Here is a 16,980-nt window from a genome sequence, read left to right as displayed (position 1 = left end):
TGCCATACACACGTATCATGTGGATTGGCAATAGGTGTAAGTGGGGTGGGTTCACAAACGAAAAACTACCAACAAACAAGGAATAACGTTTTGAACTCCACTCTATGTCCAAACTGGGTGCAAAAACCCCCCAAAAAAATCACTGTATGGAGATAAGGTATGCACACCAGTGACTATGCAAGGGGAATACATGTAATAGCAGAAACTGTTGTGTGAATACTGACATGAAAAATTCAATAGCTATATGTAAGAATGAAATGTGAAAAATGGAACCTGCATTACTGCCATGAATATATGAATAAAGAGAAATTTAGCTACTGAATTGATCAATGTAATAGAACCCCAACACTACGCCAAGTATTTCTCCACGTTGGGGTCCCTAGCCTGTGTGTGTCCCCTCATGCATCCAAAAAACTCACCGTGTATGGGAAGCTGAGACCCATGCCATATACACGTATCATGTGAATTGGCAATAGGTGTGGTTGGGGAGGGTTCACAAACGAAAAACTACCAACAAACAAGGAATAACGTTTGGAACTCCACTGGTGTGCATACCTTATTTCCATATAGTGATGTTTTTTTGGGTTTTTGCACCCAGTTCGGACATAGAGTGGAGTTCCAAACGTTATTCCTTGTTTGTTGGTAGTTTTTCGTTTGTGAACCCACCCCACTCACACCTATTGCCAATCCACATGATACGTGTATATGGCATGGGTCTCAGCTTCCCATACACGGTGAGTTTTTTGGCTGCATGAGGGGACACACACAGGCTAGGGACCCCAACGTGGAGAAATACTTTGGCGTAGTGTTGGGGCTCTATTGCATTGATCAATTCAGTAGCTAAATTTCTCTTTATTCATATATTTATGGCAGTAATGCAGGTTCCATTTTTCACATTTCATTCTTACATATAGCTATTGAATTTTTCATGTCAGTATTCACACAGCAGTTTCTGCTATTACATGTAACAGATATAATCAATTTAACACAAGAAGAAGTACGTCTACGTCTGAGTAAATTAAACATTGACAAATCCCCAGGGCCAGATGGCATTCATCCACGAATATTGAGGGAATTGAGCTCCGTAATTGACAGACCGCTGTATCTCATCTTTTTAGACTCGCTTGTAACAGGGTTGGTGCCTCAGGATTGGAGGATTGCTGATGTGGTACCGATATTTAAGAAAGGTAAGAGGGTAGATCCAGGCAACTACCGTCCAGTAAGCCTGACATCAGTAGTATGCAAAGTTTTTGAGGGCATTTTAAGGGATGACATGCAAAAATATGTTGCAGAAAATAATATAATAACTGACAGACAGCATGGATTCATGAAATATAAGTCGTGTCTAACCAACCTGTTGAGGTTCTATGAGGGGGTAAGTGCAAACCTGGATATTGGTAATGCAGCTCATGTGATTTATTTGGACTTTGCAAAGGCATTTGATACTGTACCACATAATAGCCTTATACTAAAGCTCCAGAAGCAAGGACTGGGGGAAACTATATGCAACTGGGTAAGGAATTGGCTAAAAGATAGGAAACAAAGAGTAGTCATAAATGGTACATTCTCTAAATGGGCTATAGTCAGCAGTGGGGTGCCGCAGGGATCTGTGCTAGGACCAATTCTTTTTAATCTCTTTATTAATGACCTTGTGGATGGGATTGATAGTAAAGTGTCAGTCTTTGCTAATGACAGCAAACTATGTAGGATATTAAAAACTGACATTGATAGTATAATATTACAAAAAGATCTGGATAAGATGTCAGAATGGGCAGATACTTGGCAAATGAGATTTAATGTTGATAAATGTAAAGTAATGCACCTAGGACGGAGTAATCCTATAACTGCGTATACATTAAATGGAAGTAAACTCGGGACTACAGAACAGGAGAAGGACTTGGGTATTCTCATTACAAATAAGCTGATCAGCAGCACTCAATGTCAAGCAACAGCTGCAAAAGCAAACAAGATTCTAGGGTGTATAAAAAGAGAGATTATATCCCGCGATCCCAACGTATTATTACCCCTCTATAAATCACTTGTAAGGCCACATCTGGAATATGGGATCCAGTTTTGGACTCCACATTTTAAAAAGGACATTCAGAACTTAGAGTCAGTTCAAAGGCAGGCAACTAGACTACTACAAGGAATGGAAGGCCTCCCATATGATGACAGGTTGAAAAAGTTAGATATGTTTAGCTTAGAAAAAAGACGTCTCAGAGGAGATCTCATTTATATGTATAAATACATGTGTGGTCAATATAAAGGACTGGCACATGACTTATTTCTTCCGAAAACAATACTAAGAATCAGGGGGCACTCACTGCGAGTGGAAGAAAAGCGATTCCGACAGCTAAATAGGAAAAGGTTCTTTACAGTTAGAGCAGTCAGACTGTGGAATACCCTACCACAAGAGGTAGTAATGGCAGACACTATAACAGCTTTCAAAAAAGGGCTGGATGATTTCCTCAGTACACACAACATTGTTGGTTATAAATGACTTAGTGACCAAATGTAGAACTGGTGGAGGAAGGTTGAACTGGATGGACCTAGGTCTTTTTTCAACCTTAGTAACTATGTAACTATGTAACTATATGTATTCCCCTTGCATAGTCACTGGTGTGCATACCTTATCTCCATATAGTGATGTTTTTTTGTTTTTTTGGGGGGTTTTTGCACCCAGTTCGGACATAGAGTGGAGTTCCAAACGTTATTCCTTGTTTGTTGGTAGTTTTTCGTTTGTGAACCCACCCCACTCACACCTATTGCAAATCCACATGATACGTGTATATGGCATGGGTCTCAGCTTCCCATACACGGTGAGTTTTTTGGCTGCATGAGGGGACACACACAGGCTAGGGACCCCAACGTGGAGAAATACTTTGCGTAGTGAAGGGGCTCTATTGCATTGATCAATTCAGTAGCTAAATTTCTCTTTATTCATATATTCATGGCAGTAATGCAGGTTCCATTTTTCACATTTCATTCTTACATATAGCTATTGAATTTTTCATGTCAGTATTCACACAGCAGTTTCTGCTATTACATGTATTCCCCTTGCATAGTCACTGGTGTGCATACCTTATCTCCATATAGTGATGTTTTTTGGGGTTTTTTGGGGGTTTTTGCACCCAGTTCCGACATAGAGTGGAGTTCCAAACGTTATTCCTTGTTTGTTGGTAGTTTTTCGTTTGTGAACCCACCCCACTCACACCTATTGCCAATCCACATGATACGTGTATATGGCATGGGTCTCAGCTTCCCATACACGGTGAGTTTTTTGGCTGCATGAGGGGACACACACAGGCTAGGGACCCCAACGTGGAGAAATACTTTGCGTAGTGAAGGGGCTCTATTGCATTGATCAATTCAGTAGCTAAATTTCTCTTTATTCATATATTCATGGCAGTAATGCAGGTTCCATTTTTCACATTTCATTCTTACATATAGCTATTGAATTTTTCATGTCAGTATTCACACAGCAGTTTCTGCTATTACATGTATTCCCCTTGCATAGTCACTGGTGTGCATACCTTATCTCCATATAGTGATGTTTTTTGGGGTTTTTTGGGGGTTTTTGCACCCAGTTCCGACATAGAGTGGAGTTCAAAACGTTATTCCTTGTTTGTTGGTAGTTTTTCATTTGTGAACCCACCCCACTCACACCTATTGCCAATCCACATGATACGTGTATATGGCATGGGTCTTAGCTTCCCATACACGGTGAGTTTTTTGGCTGCATGAGGGGACACACACAGGCTAGGGACCCCAACGTGGAGAAATACTTTGGCGTAGTGTTGGGGCTCTATTGCATTGATCAATTCAGTAGCTAAATTTCTCTTTATTCATATGTTCATGGCAGTAATGCAGATTCCATTTTTCACATTTCATTCTTACATATAGCTATTGAATTTTTCATGTCAGTATTCACACAGCAGATTCTGCCATTACATGTATTCCCCTTGCATAGTCACTGGTATGCATACCTTATCCCCATATAGTGATGTTTTTTTGGGGTTTTTGCACCCAGTTCGGACATAGAGTGGAGTTCCAAACGTTATTCCTTGGTTTTTGTTTTTACGAACTCGTACTGACCTAAGGCATCACACTGACACATCAGTTACCATATATTGAACATAGTGAATAAAATACCCCAAAAACCATCATGCAATTGCATTTTTTTGCAATTATTCTGCACTTAGATTTTTTGCCATTTTCCAGTAAACTATATGGTAAAACTCATGGTTTCGTTTAAAAATACAACTCTTCCTGCAAAAAATAAGCCCTTATATGGAAAGATTGACAGAAAAATAAAAAAAGTTGTGACTATCGGAGAAGGAGAGCAAAAGAAAAAAAAACGAAAAACATAAGATCAGTAGGGGGTGAAGGTTAAAATTCCTGGCCGTCAATGTTTTGGAGGGTTTAACAATGGTTATTATGACACATTTTCTACCCAAAATTTCTTTTCTTTTTTTTTTCCATTCACTATGAATAAACGTTTTCCATTTTTATTTTTTTATTTGTTTAATTAATATCTTTGAATTGTGCATTCCTCATTAGGAATATGTTCTCCATTATTGATAATGTCATTCTGTGTACATCTTGTCACATATATGCAATAGGTGAATAGTCATTCGAGGGTGATTATGTCATGGGTGTGTTATGGTTGACAGACAGTCCTCTGGTGTTCAGTTGTAGAAGGTCACAGCGATTGGCTATGTAGTGGCCCGGTCCAGATTGTGTCTGTTTCTTTAAGTACATTCTCTTATATGTAATATCATGTTATATGTTATAAGTAAAGCATTTCTCATTTGTTGTGTTCTAGCACCATCTACTGGTGAAAACTGTAAGAATCTGAAGTGTGCATTGGGTGTTATCCTATTGGCCAGTTCTTGGTCACATGGCTCAATAGGTGGAGCTATTCTCCAGCCTCTGTCTGAAAAGAACTGGAATGTTCTGGTTCTGGCTGAGTCTCCTCTGAGGGAAGACATTATGTGGAGTTTCTCTTCGCCACAAGACTCCTACTAGGCCGAGGCCTAGAATTTCATCATTTCCTGACTTTTACAGCCAATATGCTGAAGGCTTCCTATCCTGAATCCTCACTGGCCAGATATACGTCGTGCATCTCTTCAGACAGTAGGGCATACTGATTATATACAAGACCCTACTGCACGCAGATTGGGGAAGTTTGAGGGTCTCCCACCCCACTGCAATATTATTGGCTTTCATGTCATTGTCCACGCACCAGCCCTCCGTTCCCCGTAGCGTGCTGGGCAACTATTTACATTTGCTTACATGTACTGCAAGTATCTGAACTAGTGACATTAGTGAAATTAACCCCAGTGAAATTAACCCCAGGACTCCAGGTCTGGACAATCTTATATCTACCCTCTAAGCTCAAGAGACTCTGAACCTGCTTCTAAAGGCATACCAGTATTAAATCTGAAGCAAAACATGCTCTTAAAGCTACAGAACTCTAATTACACTTCAGTATTCAACACCAAGCTGTATTTGCCGTGGCCTACCCACAAAAGACCGTGAAACATACTGTATATTCCATGTTGTTTTCCTTTGTTCCTGCTGTATTAAAGCAACTGTTATCCCCAAGACCGTGACTGTAGACTGTCCATCAGCTGTGGATACTGTGTGGGGGTGGATAGCAGGGAACATCAGGGCCTTGTAGACCACCCAGAGAACATGGCCCCTGCATCCTTGTGCCAGAACAGCAACTGTGACATATAGAACATTTGAGGTCCTCTGTCCCTGGGCCCTTACAGCTACACAATCTGCTCCTTGACACTATTCTTAATGCTGTGGTGTAAATGGTATCCTATGTATCTTCTCTGCTTGGGGTTAATCCCCTTCCTTTTAGGACCCTGTGGATATCCGCTCCTTTCAGCTGGTAATCATCATTGTTTCCCCTTGTGTCCTTAAATACCCACATTTTCTCTTGGTGTTTGCTGCTGATAGAGTTATATTCCTATACAGACCTTTGTTCCAAGCAGTCAGATTGTATTAATCTGAAGAAACATTGATGTTTATTGCTGTACCTCTCCCAGAGTCATCTTGGAGATAAGTTGTTAGTATACTTTCCCTTGTGTGTGTGTGTTCCCTGTGTTCTTTAGAACTTAGTGGGATTGACTAAGTGCTCTTCCCATCCATTCCCTACTTAGAGCCCAGTTCAGAGTCAGCCAGGGCCAGGTATCCTGTTCGGCGCATAGGTATGGAACCTATCTAGGGTGGTCAGGCGAGCCAGGGGCCAGTGGAATGTTTGGTCAGGGGGTCATATTCTCCCCTTTCCCTAGACACAGGGTTTCCCTTCCCTGTTGCTGTATGCATGGTATTTACCCATAACTAGTGAGACAGCATACTGCTGTGTGAGATGTGTGCACGTTAAGAATTTGGAAGTCTAGCTTTGTCCAATCACCCATGCAATTTTACATGCAGATCAGTGTCTGGCCCATAATGCTAGCACCAGCTCCTTTACATTATATTATTTTAGTTGGTAATAGTTAGTTAACCCATATAAAAAGATCTCGTATCACTGTTCTCCAGATAGCACTTTCTTTAAATTCATATTACCTGCATGGTCCTACATGAGGAACCATTCTACTGAAATTTTCCCTTTTACCAGGTTCCAAATTCTGTAGTGTTAAGGTTTATGTACAGTATATTTCTCGTTACTAACTTTTTTTTCTTACCTATCAGAAATGTAATTTTAGGGTATGGCACAAGTACAGTATTTGGTGCAGACATTTTTGCACCACTTCTGTATCTTTTTTCAGGAAAAATGCTGCAGCAAATACTAGAGTTTTCAGTGTGTTTTCAGCTATTTTGATGCATTTTTTACATGCATTTTTGGTGCAGTTTCCCCACTTATTAGTATCAGTGAAATATGCAGCAAAATTTCTGGCAGAATTGACATGCTGCAGATTTAAATCTGCACCGAATAAGCAATGTTTGCATGTGACTTCAGGATTCTCATTCCCTTTGTTGGCATCGAGAAATTGTGACAAATCGGTGCAGAAAGAAACACAACAAAACTGCCACAAATCTGCACGTGTGGACAGGCCCTAAGTCAGTAATTCTGTTTTGGGGTTAATTTTTTTTGCCAGCTAGATTCCTGGCTAGAGATGAGCGAACCGGTCCCGGTTCGGCTCGAGGCCGTTTCGCCGAACGGGGGTCCCGTTCGAGTTCGGTTCGTCGAACGTTCGACGAACCGAACTCGAACGTATAGGCTATAATGGGAGGCAATCACAAACACATAAAAATGCATTATAAATGTACACAAACAGTTAATAAACATTGCCATAACACTTACCGGTCCTCGCGATCCCTTCTGCACTCTGTCTCCTGCCGCTATTCCATCCGATGATCGCTGAATCCTCCCGGTGACCTGCACTGCCAGCAGAGAAGCAGGACCTATCGTGACGTCAAAATAGCCATGTGACCAGTCACGTGGCTATTATCTCATTGGCTACAGACTGGTCACATGACTATGACACGTCATGTAGGACCTGCGAGTGCATCTCTCCGGTACACGGTGCACATATGTGTATCGCCGTGTACCGGCGACATGCTCTAGCACACGGTCGACTCCCCGTTCCGTTAGGGACCGGCTGACACAGCCGGTCATTAACGGAGATCACCGTTGCCATAGCAACGCAGTTAGCGGTGACGTCACCGCTAACCGCGGCTCCGGGAGCACCGTTGCTATGGTAACGCGTCTGTCAGCGTTACTGCTAGCAGCCAGCAGTGATCACTCACGGAGTGAAGGCTGCACGCTGCTTCCCGATTGTAGTGAGCATTGTAGTTAGGATGGAGGTTCCCCAGCCCCAAGTGATGCCCCTCACTACAATCGTCACTACTACTACACTAGAAAGAAAGAAGACAGAAGATCAGGATCGTGGAGGGCTGACAGGGGTAATAAAGATGGAGTCTCTAATGTGTCTGTGTATTTATTTCTATTAAAGTATTTTTTCTCTGTGTGGTGTCTTTTTTTAACCCTTTATTGGAGATTATTAATGGCCGGGTCAAACGTGCCTGACATTAAGAATCTCTGGCTTAATACTGGCTGGTAAAACAAAGCCAGTATTAACTCATGATTACCCAACAAGCCACCCGGCTCCAGGGCTGTTGGAAGAGTTGGATACAGCGCCAGATGATGGCGCTTCTATGAGAGCGCCATTTTCTGGGACGGCTGCGGACTGAAATCCGCAGCAGAGGCGCCCACAAACCTCGGGCTAACCTGTGCTGCGGATTCCAATCCCCAGCTGCCTAGTTGTACCCGGCTGGACACAAAAATAGGGCGAAGCCCACGTCATTTGTTTTTTAATTATTTCATGAAATAAGTGAAATAATTAAAAAAAACGGGCTTCCCTATATTTTTGGTTCCCAGCCGGGTACAAATAGGCAACTGGGGGTTGGAGGCAGCCCGTGGCTGCCAGCTGTACCTGGCTAGCATACAAAAATATGGCGAAGCCCACGTCATTTTTTTGGTGGGCAAAAAACTTCTGCATACAGTCCTGGATGGAGTATGCTGAGCCTTGTAGTTCTGCAGCTGCTGTCTGCTCTTCTCCATACAGACAGACAGCAGCTGCAGAACTACAAGGCTCAGCATACTCCATCCAGGACTGTATGCAGAAGTTTTTTGCCCCCTGAAAAAATTATGTGGCTTCGCCATATTTTTGTATGCTAGCCAGGTACAGCAGGCAGGTACGGCTGCCCCCAACCCCCAGTTGCCTATTTGTACCCGGCTGGGAACCAAAAATAAAGGGAAGCCCTTTTTTTATTATTTCATGAATTTCATGAAATAATTAGAAAACAAATGACGTAGGCTTTGCCCCATTTTTGTGTCCAGCCAGGTACAACTAGGCAGCTGGGATTGGAATCCGCACCACCGGTTGGCCTGAGCTTTCTGGGCCCCACTGCTGCGAATTGCAGTCTGCAGCCACCTCAGAAAATGGCATTTTCATAGAAGCGCCATCTTCTGGCGCTGTATCCAACTCTTCCAGCACCTGCCTGCTATACCTGGCTAGCATACAAAAATATGGCGAAGCTCACGTCCTTTTTTTGTAGCTTTTTGGCAAAAAAAAAAAAAAATGCTTCCCTGGATTTTCCATTGCCAGTGAAGGTAACACCAAGCAGTGGGGGTTAGCAGCCAGTAGCTGCTTGGATTACCCTTAGCTAGCAATACAAAAAATGCAGTGGGAGCTAACATATATTTTTTTTAATTATTTATTTAAATAACTAAAAATAAAATGGGCTTCCCTGTATTTTGATTGCTGGACATCACAGTGCTGTAAAAATAAATCTTTAAAAAAATGACGTAGCGCTCCGCGGTATTTTTGATTCTCAGCGCAGATAAAGCAGACAGCTATGGGTTGCCACCCCCATCTGCCTGCCGTTACCTTGGTTGGCAATCAAAATACAGGGAAGCCCATTAATTTTTTCTATTTAAAAAATAGTTAAAAAAAAAAAATTACGTTGGGTCCCCCCATTTTTGATAGCCAGCTAGGGTAAAGCAGACGGCTGTAGCCTGAAAACCACAGCTGGCAGCTTTACCATGGTTGGGGATCCAATGTGGAGGTCCCCTCAGGCTCTTTTTTATAATTATTTTATAAATATTAATAATTACACAATAAAAGTAGGGGACCCCCCAAATTGGATCACCAGCCAAGGTAAAGCGGACAGCTGTGGTCTGGTATTCTCAGGATGGGAAGGTCCATAGTTATTGGGCCTTCACAGCCTAAAAATAGCAGGCCGCAGGCACCCCAGACGTGGCGCATCCACTAGATGCGCCAATCCTGGCGCTTCACCCCAGCTCATCCCGTGCCCTGGTGCAGTGGCAAACGGGGTAATAAATCGGGTTGATACTAGCTGTAAAGTCACCTGAGATCAAGCCCAGCAGTTTGTGATGTCATGGCGTCTATTAGATACCCAACATCATAAACTGTCAGTACTAACAAAAACAAAAAATCGACAAAAGAAATTTATTTGAAAAAACAGTCCCCAAAACATTTCCTCTTTCACCAATTTATTGTAAGAAAAAAAATAAAGGGGTCCCACGACGACTCTGGACCGTCTAGAATATGGGGGGGGAGACACTCAGGGAACGTATCCCCCATTTTCTAGGAGTGCGGACCCTTCATGTGAGGAGTGTGGGTGCAATGAATCTGCACTCACTCTCCCCGGGTCCACAGCAGCAGAGTCCATGTCGTAATGGTTGCTACCAAAGCTGCAATGCCCTGCTCATGAGGTAAGGGCATGCCTAATCAGGAGAACTACTGTAGAGGAAGCTCTGCTCACTGGTATATAGGTGCTCAGAGGTAATAATAGATAAAATTAGTGAGTAACCTCGGCACTCTATATCTCCCAGACTAAGTCAGTAAGTCACAACGGATAGTAATGCAAAATCACTCTTTATTGGTCCGTATTAAGAAAATTTTTTTTTCATAAGCATATATGTTTTTGTCCAAAACAAGTTACAAATGACGTTTCGGCCTGAGCCTTCGTCAGATTGCACTTATCTGCATGTAATCATGAAAAATGACAATAATCAGTATCACATAAGAGTGAGAGAACAATAACATAAACTCGAACAATGTAGAGGTACAATTGGGATGCAGCAAAAAAATTGAAACACAGCAAGAAATGAAACACATGATACAAATGTCATAATACAGTACAAGGACAATATAGTAATGACAAATATGGGGTCAGAGTAGACTTAGACAGCTCTGGTACGAAAGAGATGTCAATCATAAAGTAACATGTGCAGTAGGTGTAGAGCTACACTATGCATGGCAGAGCTAATGGGTAGACCGACCATAGAAAAAGTAGAGAAAAAGTGGAGAAAAAGTGGAGAATAAGTGGAACATAAGAGGAGAAAAAGTGGAGAAAAAGTGGAGAAAAAAGTGGAGAAAAAGTGGAGAAAAAGTGGAGAAAAAGTGGAGAAAAAGTGGAGAAAAAGTGGAGATTAAGAGGAGAAAAAGTGGAGAAAAAGTGGAGAAAAAGTGGAGCATAAGAGGAGAAAAAGTGGAGAAAAAGTGGAGAAAAAGTGGAGCATAAGAGGAGAAAAAGTGGAGATTAAGAGGAGAAAAAGTGGAGAAAAAGTGGAGCATAAGAGGAGAAAAAGTGGAGAAAAAGTGGAGAAAAAGTGGAGAAAAAGTGGAGAAAAAGTGGAGCATAAGAGGAGAAAAAGTGGAGATTAAGAGGAGAAAAAGTGGAGAAAAAGTGGAGAAAAAGTGGAGAAAAAGTGGAGAAAAAGTGGAGCATAAGAGGAGAAAAAGTGGAGAAAAAAGTGGAGAAAAAGTGGAGAAAAAGTGGAGAAAAAGTGGAGAATAAGTGGAACATAAGAGGAGAAAAAGTGGAGAAAAAGTGGAGAAAAAAGTGGAGAAAAAAGTGGAGAAAAAGTGGAGAAAAAGTGGAGAAAAAGTGGAGAAAAAGTGGAGATTAAGAGGAGAAAAAGTGGAGAAAAAGTGGAGAAAAAGTGGAGCATAAGAGGAGAAAAAGTGGAGAAAAAGTGGAGAAAAAGTGGAGCATAAGAGGAGAAAAAGTGGAGATTAAGAGGAGAAAAAGTGGAGAAAAAGTGGAGCATAAGAGGAGAAAAAGTGGAGAAAAAGTGGAGAAAAAGTGGAGAAAAAGTGGAGAAAAAGTGGAGCATAAGAGGAGAAAAAGTGGAGATTAAGAGGAGAAAAAGTGGAGAAAAAGTGGAGAAAAAGTGGAGAAAAAGTGGAGAAAAAGTGGAGCATAAGAGTAGAAAAAGTGGAGAAAAAAGTGGAGAAAAAGTGGAGAAAAAGTGGAGATTAAGAGGAGAAAAAGTGGAGCATAAGAGGAGAAAAAGTGGAGAAAAAAGTGGAGAAAAAGTGGAGAAAGTGGAGAAAAAAATGGAGAAAAAGTGGAGAAAAAGTGGAGAAAAAGTGGAGAATAAGAGGAGAAAAAGTGGAGAAAAAGTGGAGAAAAAGTGGAGCATAAGAGGAGAAAAAGTGGAGAAAAAGTGGAGAAAAAGTGGAGAAAAAGTGGAGCATAAGAGGAGAAAAAGTGGAGAAAAAGTGGAGAAAAAGTGGAGCATAAGAGGAGAAAAAGTGGAGAAAAAAGTGGAGAAAAAGTGGAGAAAAAGTGGAGCATAAGAGGAGAAAAAGTGGAGAAAAAGTGGAGAAAAAGTGGAGCATAAGAGGAGAAAAAGTGGAGAAAAAGTGGAGAAAAAGTGGAGAAAAAGTGGAGAAAAAGTGGAGAAAAAGTGGAGAAAAAAGTGGAGATTAAGAGGAGAAAAAGTGGAGAAAAAGTGGAGCATAAGAGGAGAAAAAGTGGAGAAAAAGTGGAGAAAAAGTGGAGAAAAAGTGGAGCATAAGAGGAGAAAAAGTGGAGAAAAAGTGGAGAAAAAAGTGGAGAATAAGAGGAGAAAAAGTGGAGAATAAGTGGAGAAAAAAATGGAGAAAAAGTGGAGAAAAAGTGGAGCATAAGAGGAAAAAAAGTGGAGAAAAAGTGGAGAAAAAGTGGAGAAAAAGTGGAGCATAAGAGGAGAAAAAGTGGAGAAAAAAGTGGAGAAAAAGTGGAGCATAAGAGGAGAAAAAGTGGAGAAAAAGTGGAGAAAAAGTGGAGCATAAGAGGAGAAAAAGTGGAGAAAAAGTGGAGAAAAAGTGGAGCATAAGAGGAGAAAAAGTGGAGAAAAAGTGGAGAAAAAGTGGAGCATAAGAGTAGAAAAAAGTGGAGAAAAAGTGGAGAAAAAGTGGAGCATAAGAGGAGAAAAAGTGGAGAAAAAGTGGAGCATAAGAGGAGAAAAAGTGGAGAAAAAGTGGAGCATAAGAGGAGAAAAAGTGGAGAAAAAGTGGAGAAAAAGTGGAGAAAAAAGTGGAGAAAAAGTGGAGAAAAAGTGGAGAAAAAGTGGAGAAAAAGTGGAGAAAAAGTGGAGATTAAGAGGAGAAAAAGTGGAGAAAAAGTGGAGAAAAAGTGGAGCATAAGAGGAGAAAAAGTGGAGAAAAAAGTGGAGAAAACGTGGAGAAAACGTGGAGAAAACGTGGAGAAAAAGTGGAGAAAAAGTGGAGCATAAGAGGAGAAAAAGTGGAGAAAAAAGTGGAGAAAAAGTGGAGAAAAAGTGGAGAAAAAGTGGAGAAAAAGTGGAGATTAAGAGGAGAAAAAGTGGAGAAAAAGTGGAGCATAAGAGGAGAAAAAGTGGAGAAAAAAGTGGAGAAAACGTGGAGAAAACGTGGAGAAAAAGTGGAGAAAAAGTGGAGAAAAAGTGGAGAAAAAGTGGAGCATAAGAGGAGAAAAAGTGGAGAAAAAAGTGGAGAAAACGTGGAGAAAAAGTGGAGAAAAAGTGGAGAAAAAGTGGAGCATAAGAGGAGAAAAAGTGGAGAAAAAGTGGAGAAAAAAGTGGAGAAAAAGTGGAGAAAAAGTGGAGAAAAAGTGGAGAAAAAGTGGAGAAAAAAGTGGAGATTAAGAGGAGAAAAAGTGGAGAAAAAGTGGAGAAAAAGTGGAGCATAAGAGGAGAAAAAGTGGAGAAAAAGTGGAGAAAAAGTGGAGAAAAAGTGGAGCATAAGAGGAGAAAAAGTGGAGAAAAAGTGGAGAAAAAAGTGGAGAAAAAGTGGAGAAAAAGTGGAGAAAAAGTGGAGCATAAGAGGAGAAAAAGTGGAGATTAAGAGGAGAAAAAGTGGAGAAAAAGTGGAGAAAAAGTGGAGAAAAAGTGGAGAAAAAAGTGGAGAAAAAGTGGAGAAAAAGTGGAGAAAAAGTGGAGAAAAAGTGGAGAAAAAGTGGAGCATAAGAGGAGAAAAAGTGGAGAAAAAAGTGGAGAAAAAGTGGAGAAAAAGTGGAGAAAAAGTGGAGATTAAGAGGAGAAAAAGTGGAGCATAAGAGGAGAAAAAGTGGAGAAAAAAGTGGAGAAAAAGTGGAGAAAGTGGAGAAAAAAATGGAGAAAAAGTGGAGAAAAAGTGGAGAAAAAGTGGAGAATAAGAGGAGAAAAAGTGGAGAAAAAGTGGAGAAAAAGTGGAGAATAAGAGGAGAAAAAGTGGAGAATAAGTGGAGAAAAAAATGGAGAAAAAGTGGAGAAAAAGTGGAGAGAAAGTGGAGAAAAAAATGGAGAAAAAGTGGAACACCCTTTGGTACCTTTCATGTGGCACTAAGGGGTGCTTAGCTTTGTATTTAGCCAAAAAAATGAAAAAAAAATGACATAGGGTTCCCCCTAGTTTTGTAGCCAGCTAGGGTAAAGCAGACGGCTGCAGCCTGCAGACCACAGCTGGCAACCTCACCTTGGCTGGTAATCCAAAACTGAGGGCACCCCACGCTGTTATTTTAAATTAAATAAATAATTAAAAAAAAAAACACGTAGGGGTCCCCCAAAATTGGATCACCAGCCAAGGTAAAGCAGACAGCTGGGGCCTGATATTCTCAGACTAGGGAGGTCCATGGTTATTGGAATCTCCCCAGCCTAAAAATAGCAGGCCGCAGCCGCCCCAGAAGTGGCGCATCCATTAGATGCGCCAATCCTGGTGCTTCGCCCCAGCTCATCCCGCGCCCTGGTGCGGTGGCAAACGGGGTAATATTTGGGGTTAATACCAGATGTGTAATGTCACCTGGCATCAAGCCCTGGGGTTGGTGAGGTCAGGCGTCTATCAGATACCCGACATCACCAACCCAGTCAGTAATAAAAAAAAAATAGACGACAAACACATTTTTATTTGAAAAAACACTCCCCAAAACATTCCCTCTTTAACCAATTTATTAGATTGAAAAACAAATCCAGGTCTGGTGTAATCCAAGGGGTTGCCATGACGATGCACACTGTCCCAGTCAATGAAGAGCAGGATGTTCCCCATTGGCTGGGAGAGCAGTGCAGTGACCTGAGCTAACATCAATGGGTCAGCCCAGGTCACTGCAGGGGGGTGACAAGTGCTGCTGTCAGTGAGGTACATTACCTGCGCTGATCTCCAGCACACTGACAGCCCCTGTCACTGAGGTCAATGACCGGCGCCTTCACATCAAGTATCGCGAGAGGTCCGTGACGTCACCGCCAGTGTCAGTCTCGGGTCGGAAGCGATAGGTGATGTGACAAGCGGCGGCCATGGAGGACAGTGACAGCGCTGAGGTCGGGATGGCGGGACTTCATCACCGCAGGTAAGCCGAGCGAGCGAGCGGGCGGGCGGGCGGGGGGGGGGGGGGGGGGGATGTGTGTGTGTGTGTGTGTTTGTGTATGTGTATGTATGTGTACATGCCGCGGGCAGGAGGGGGTGGAGCGAGCTGAGCGGGAAAGTGTGGGCTTCCTGCACGTAACTAAGATAAACATCGGGTTACTAACCAAAGCGCTTTGCTTGGATACCCGATGTTTATCTTGGTTACCAGCTTGTGGCAGGCTGCCAGCGATGGCTCCTGCTCACTGTAGCTGTAAAAAGCCCTGCTTTTTGCTGCTAGAACCGTTCTCGAACGTATCTAGAACTATCGAGCTTTTAGCAAAAAGCTCGAGTTCTAGTTCGATCTCGAACAGCCCAAAAATCACTCGAGCCTAGAACTGGAGAACCACGAACCACGAACCGCGCTCAACTCTATTCCTGGCTACTGGCAACTCATTCTCTTCTCTTCATTTTGAATTACTCATTGGCACCTCCACCATATCAGGGATTGTCCACGCTATCTGTGATGTTATTTGGGAGCATCTTAAGAGCAGGGTAGTGCCTCCATCAACTACACAGGACTGGGTGAGAATTGCCCAGGGCTTCATTGAAGCAGACAAGTCTCTTAACTGTCTCAGTGCCCTGGATAGCAAACACATTTGTGTCAAGAAGCCACAGAAATCTGGCTCCCAATTCTTCAATTATAACAAATATTTTTCCAGGGTGTAGTTGGCCTTGGCTAACAGTAACTACTGTTTTGTATTAGTTGATATTGGAGCCTATGGGACTGTGTCAGATGCTCTCATCTTTCACTCTTTGCGCTTTGATCAAAAGCTTGCTGACATGAATCTTGGCATTCCTGATCCAATTGTGCTTATAGGAGGCTCTTGGCTGCCTGCACCCTTTGTTATGGTTGCAGATGAGGGGTTTGGTCTCTCCAGACATGTGCTTTGGCCTTTTCCTTGGCAAAGAATGGGCACCCGGAGGCACACATTTAACAGTCGACTAACAACAAGGTGTCGATATGTTGAGTGTCCATTTGGGATTTTGGCCTCCAAATGGCGCATTTTTTAAACAGCTCACCAGTTGCATCTGGCTAATTGTAATGCCCATATTGGCATCCTCGCACTCTCCTGCTCCCCTCCCCCAACAAGGTCACCGATTCCCTCACCTATCCAGGCGTCCTGCAGCAGTGGTGCCATCCCTGACCCCTGCTGCAGCCTCACACAGCATCTGTATTCCTGACAGGCTCCAATCCTCAGCTCATAGGGCACGCCCATGGTCCTTCTTAAAGGGCCAGTGTCATCCTAACCCAGAAGTGTCTCCCAGGTTAGCTGGGAAATTGCAGGTATCAAACATGCCTTTGAGAAATTGCCTTGGCAGTAAGTTAGAGTTAAACTCATTGCTGTAGTCAGGTTTCCTAGCACTGTGCTGCTGCCGCTTTCTCATTATGCTAGTTCTGTTGCTTATACCTGTTTGCATTACAGACTGTTGCTGCCGTTATCTCTACATGCTGCTGCTACTGTGAATCACAACACCAGCCACCTTTCACGATGCCTGCTGCCTTGAAGTATAGTCACCAGTTGCTGCCGTCCAACCATCCATCCGTCCATCCGTCTGTCAATCCATCCACCCCGGACGGATTCTCTACACCTGCTGCTGCAATCTAAAACCAGAGACTGTCGCTACCATATCCCTGGGGCCAGCCAGCGCAACACCAGTCTTCTCAAATGGCACCTGGACCAATACCCCCAGCGCAACACCTCCACCATTAGGGGCTCTGGAGAAGACCAGGCGCTGGTCCGTAGTCAAGCCCCTCTGGGTTTTCTGTGTGTTGCTGCCCAGTGGGTTCACTAACATCACTGCTCGCCCGGCG

Source organism: Anomaloglossus baeobatrachus, chromosome 5 (assembly GCF_048569485.1).
Source record: "Anomaloglossus baeobatrachus isolate aAnoBae1 chromosome 5, aAnoBae1.hap1, whole genome shotgun sequence".
Classification (NCBI taxonomy): domain Eukaryota; kingdom Metazoa; phylum Chordata; class Amphibia; order Anura; family Aromobatidae; genus Anomaloglossus; species Anomaloglossus baeobatrachus.
Note: the sequence above shows the minus strand (reverse complement) of the source record.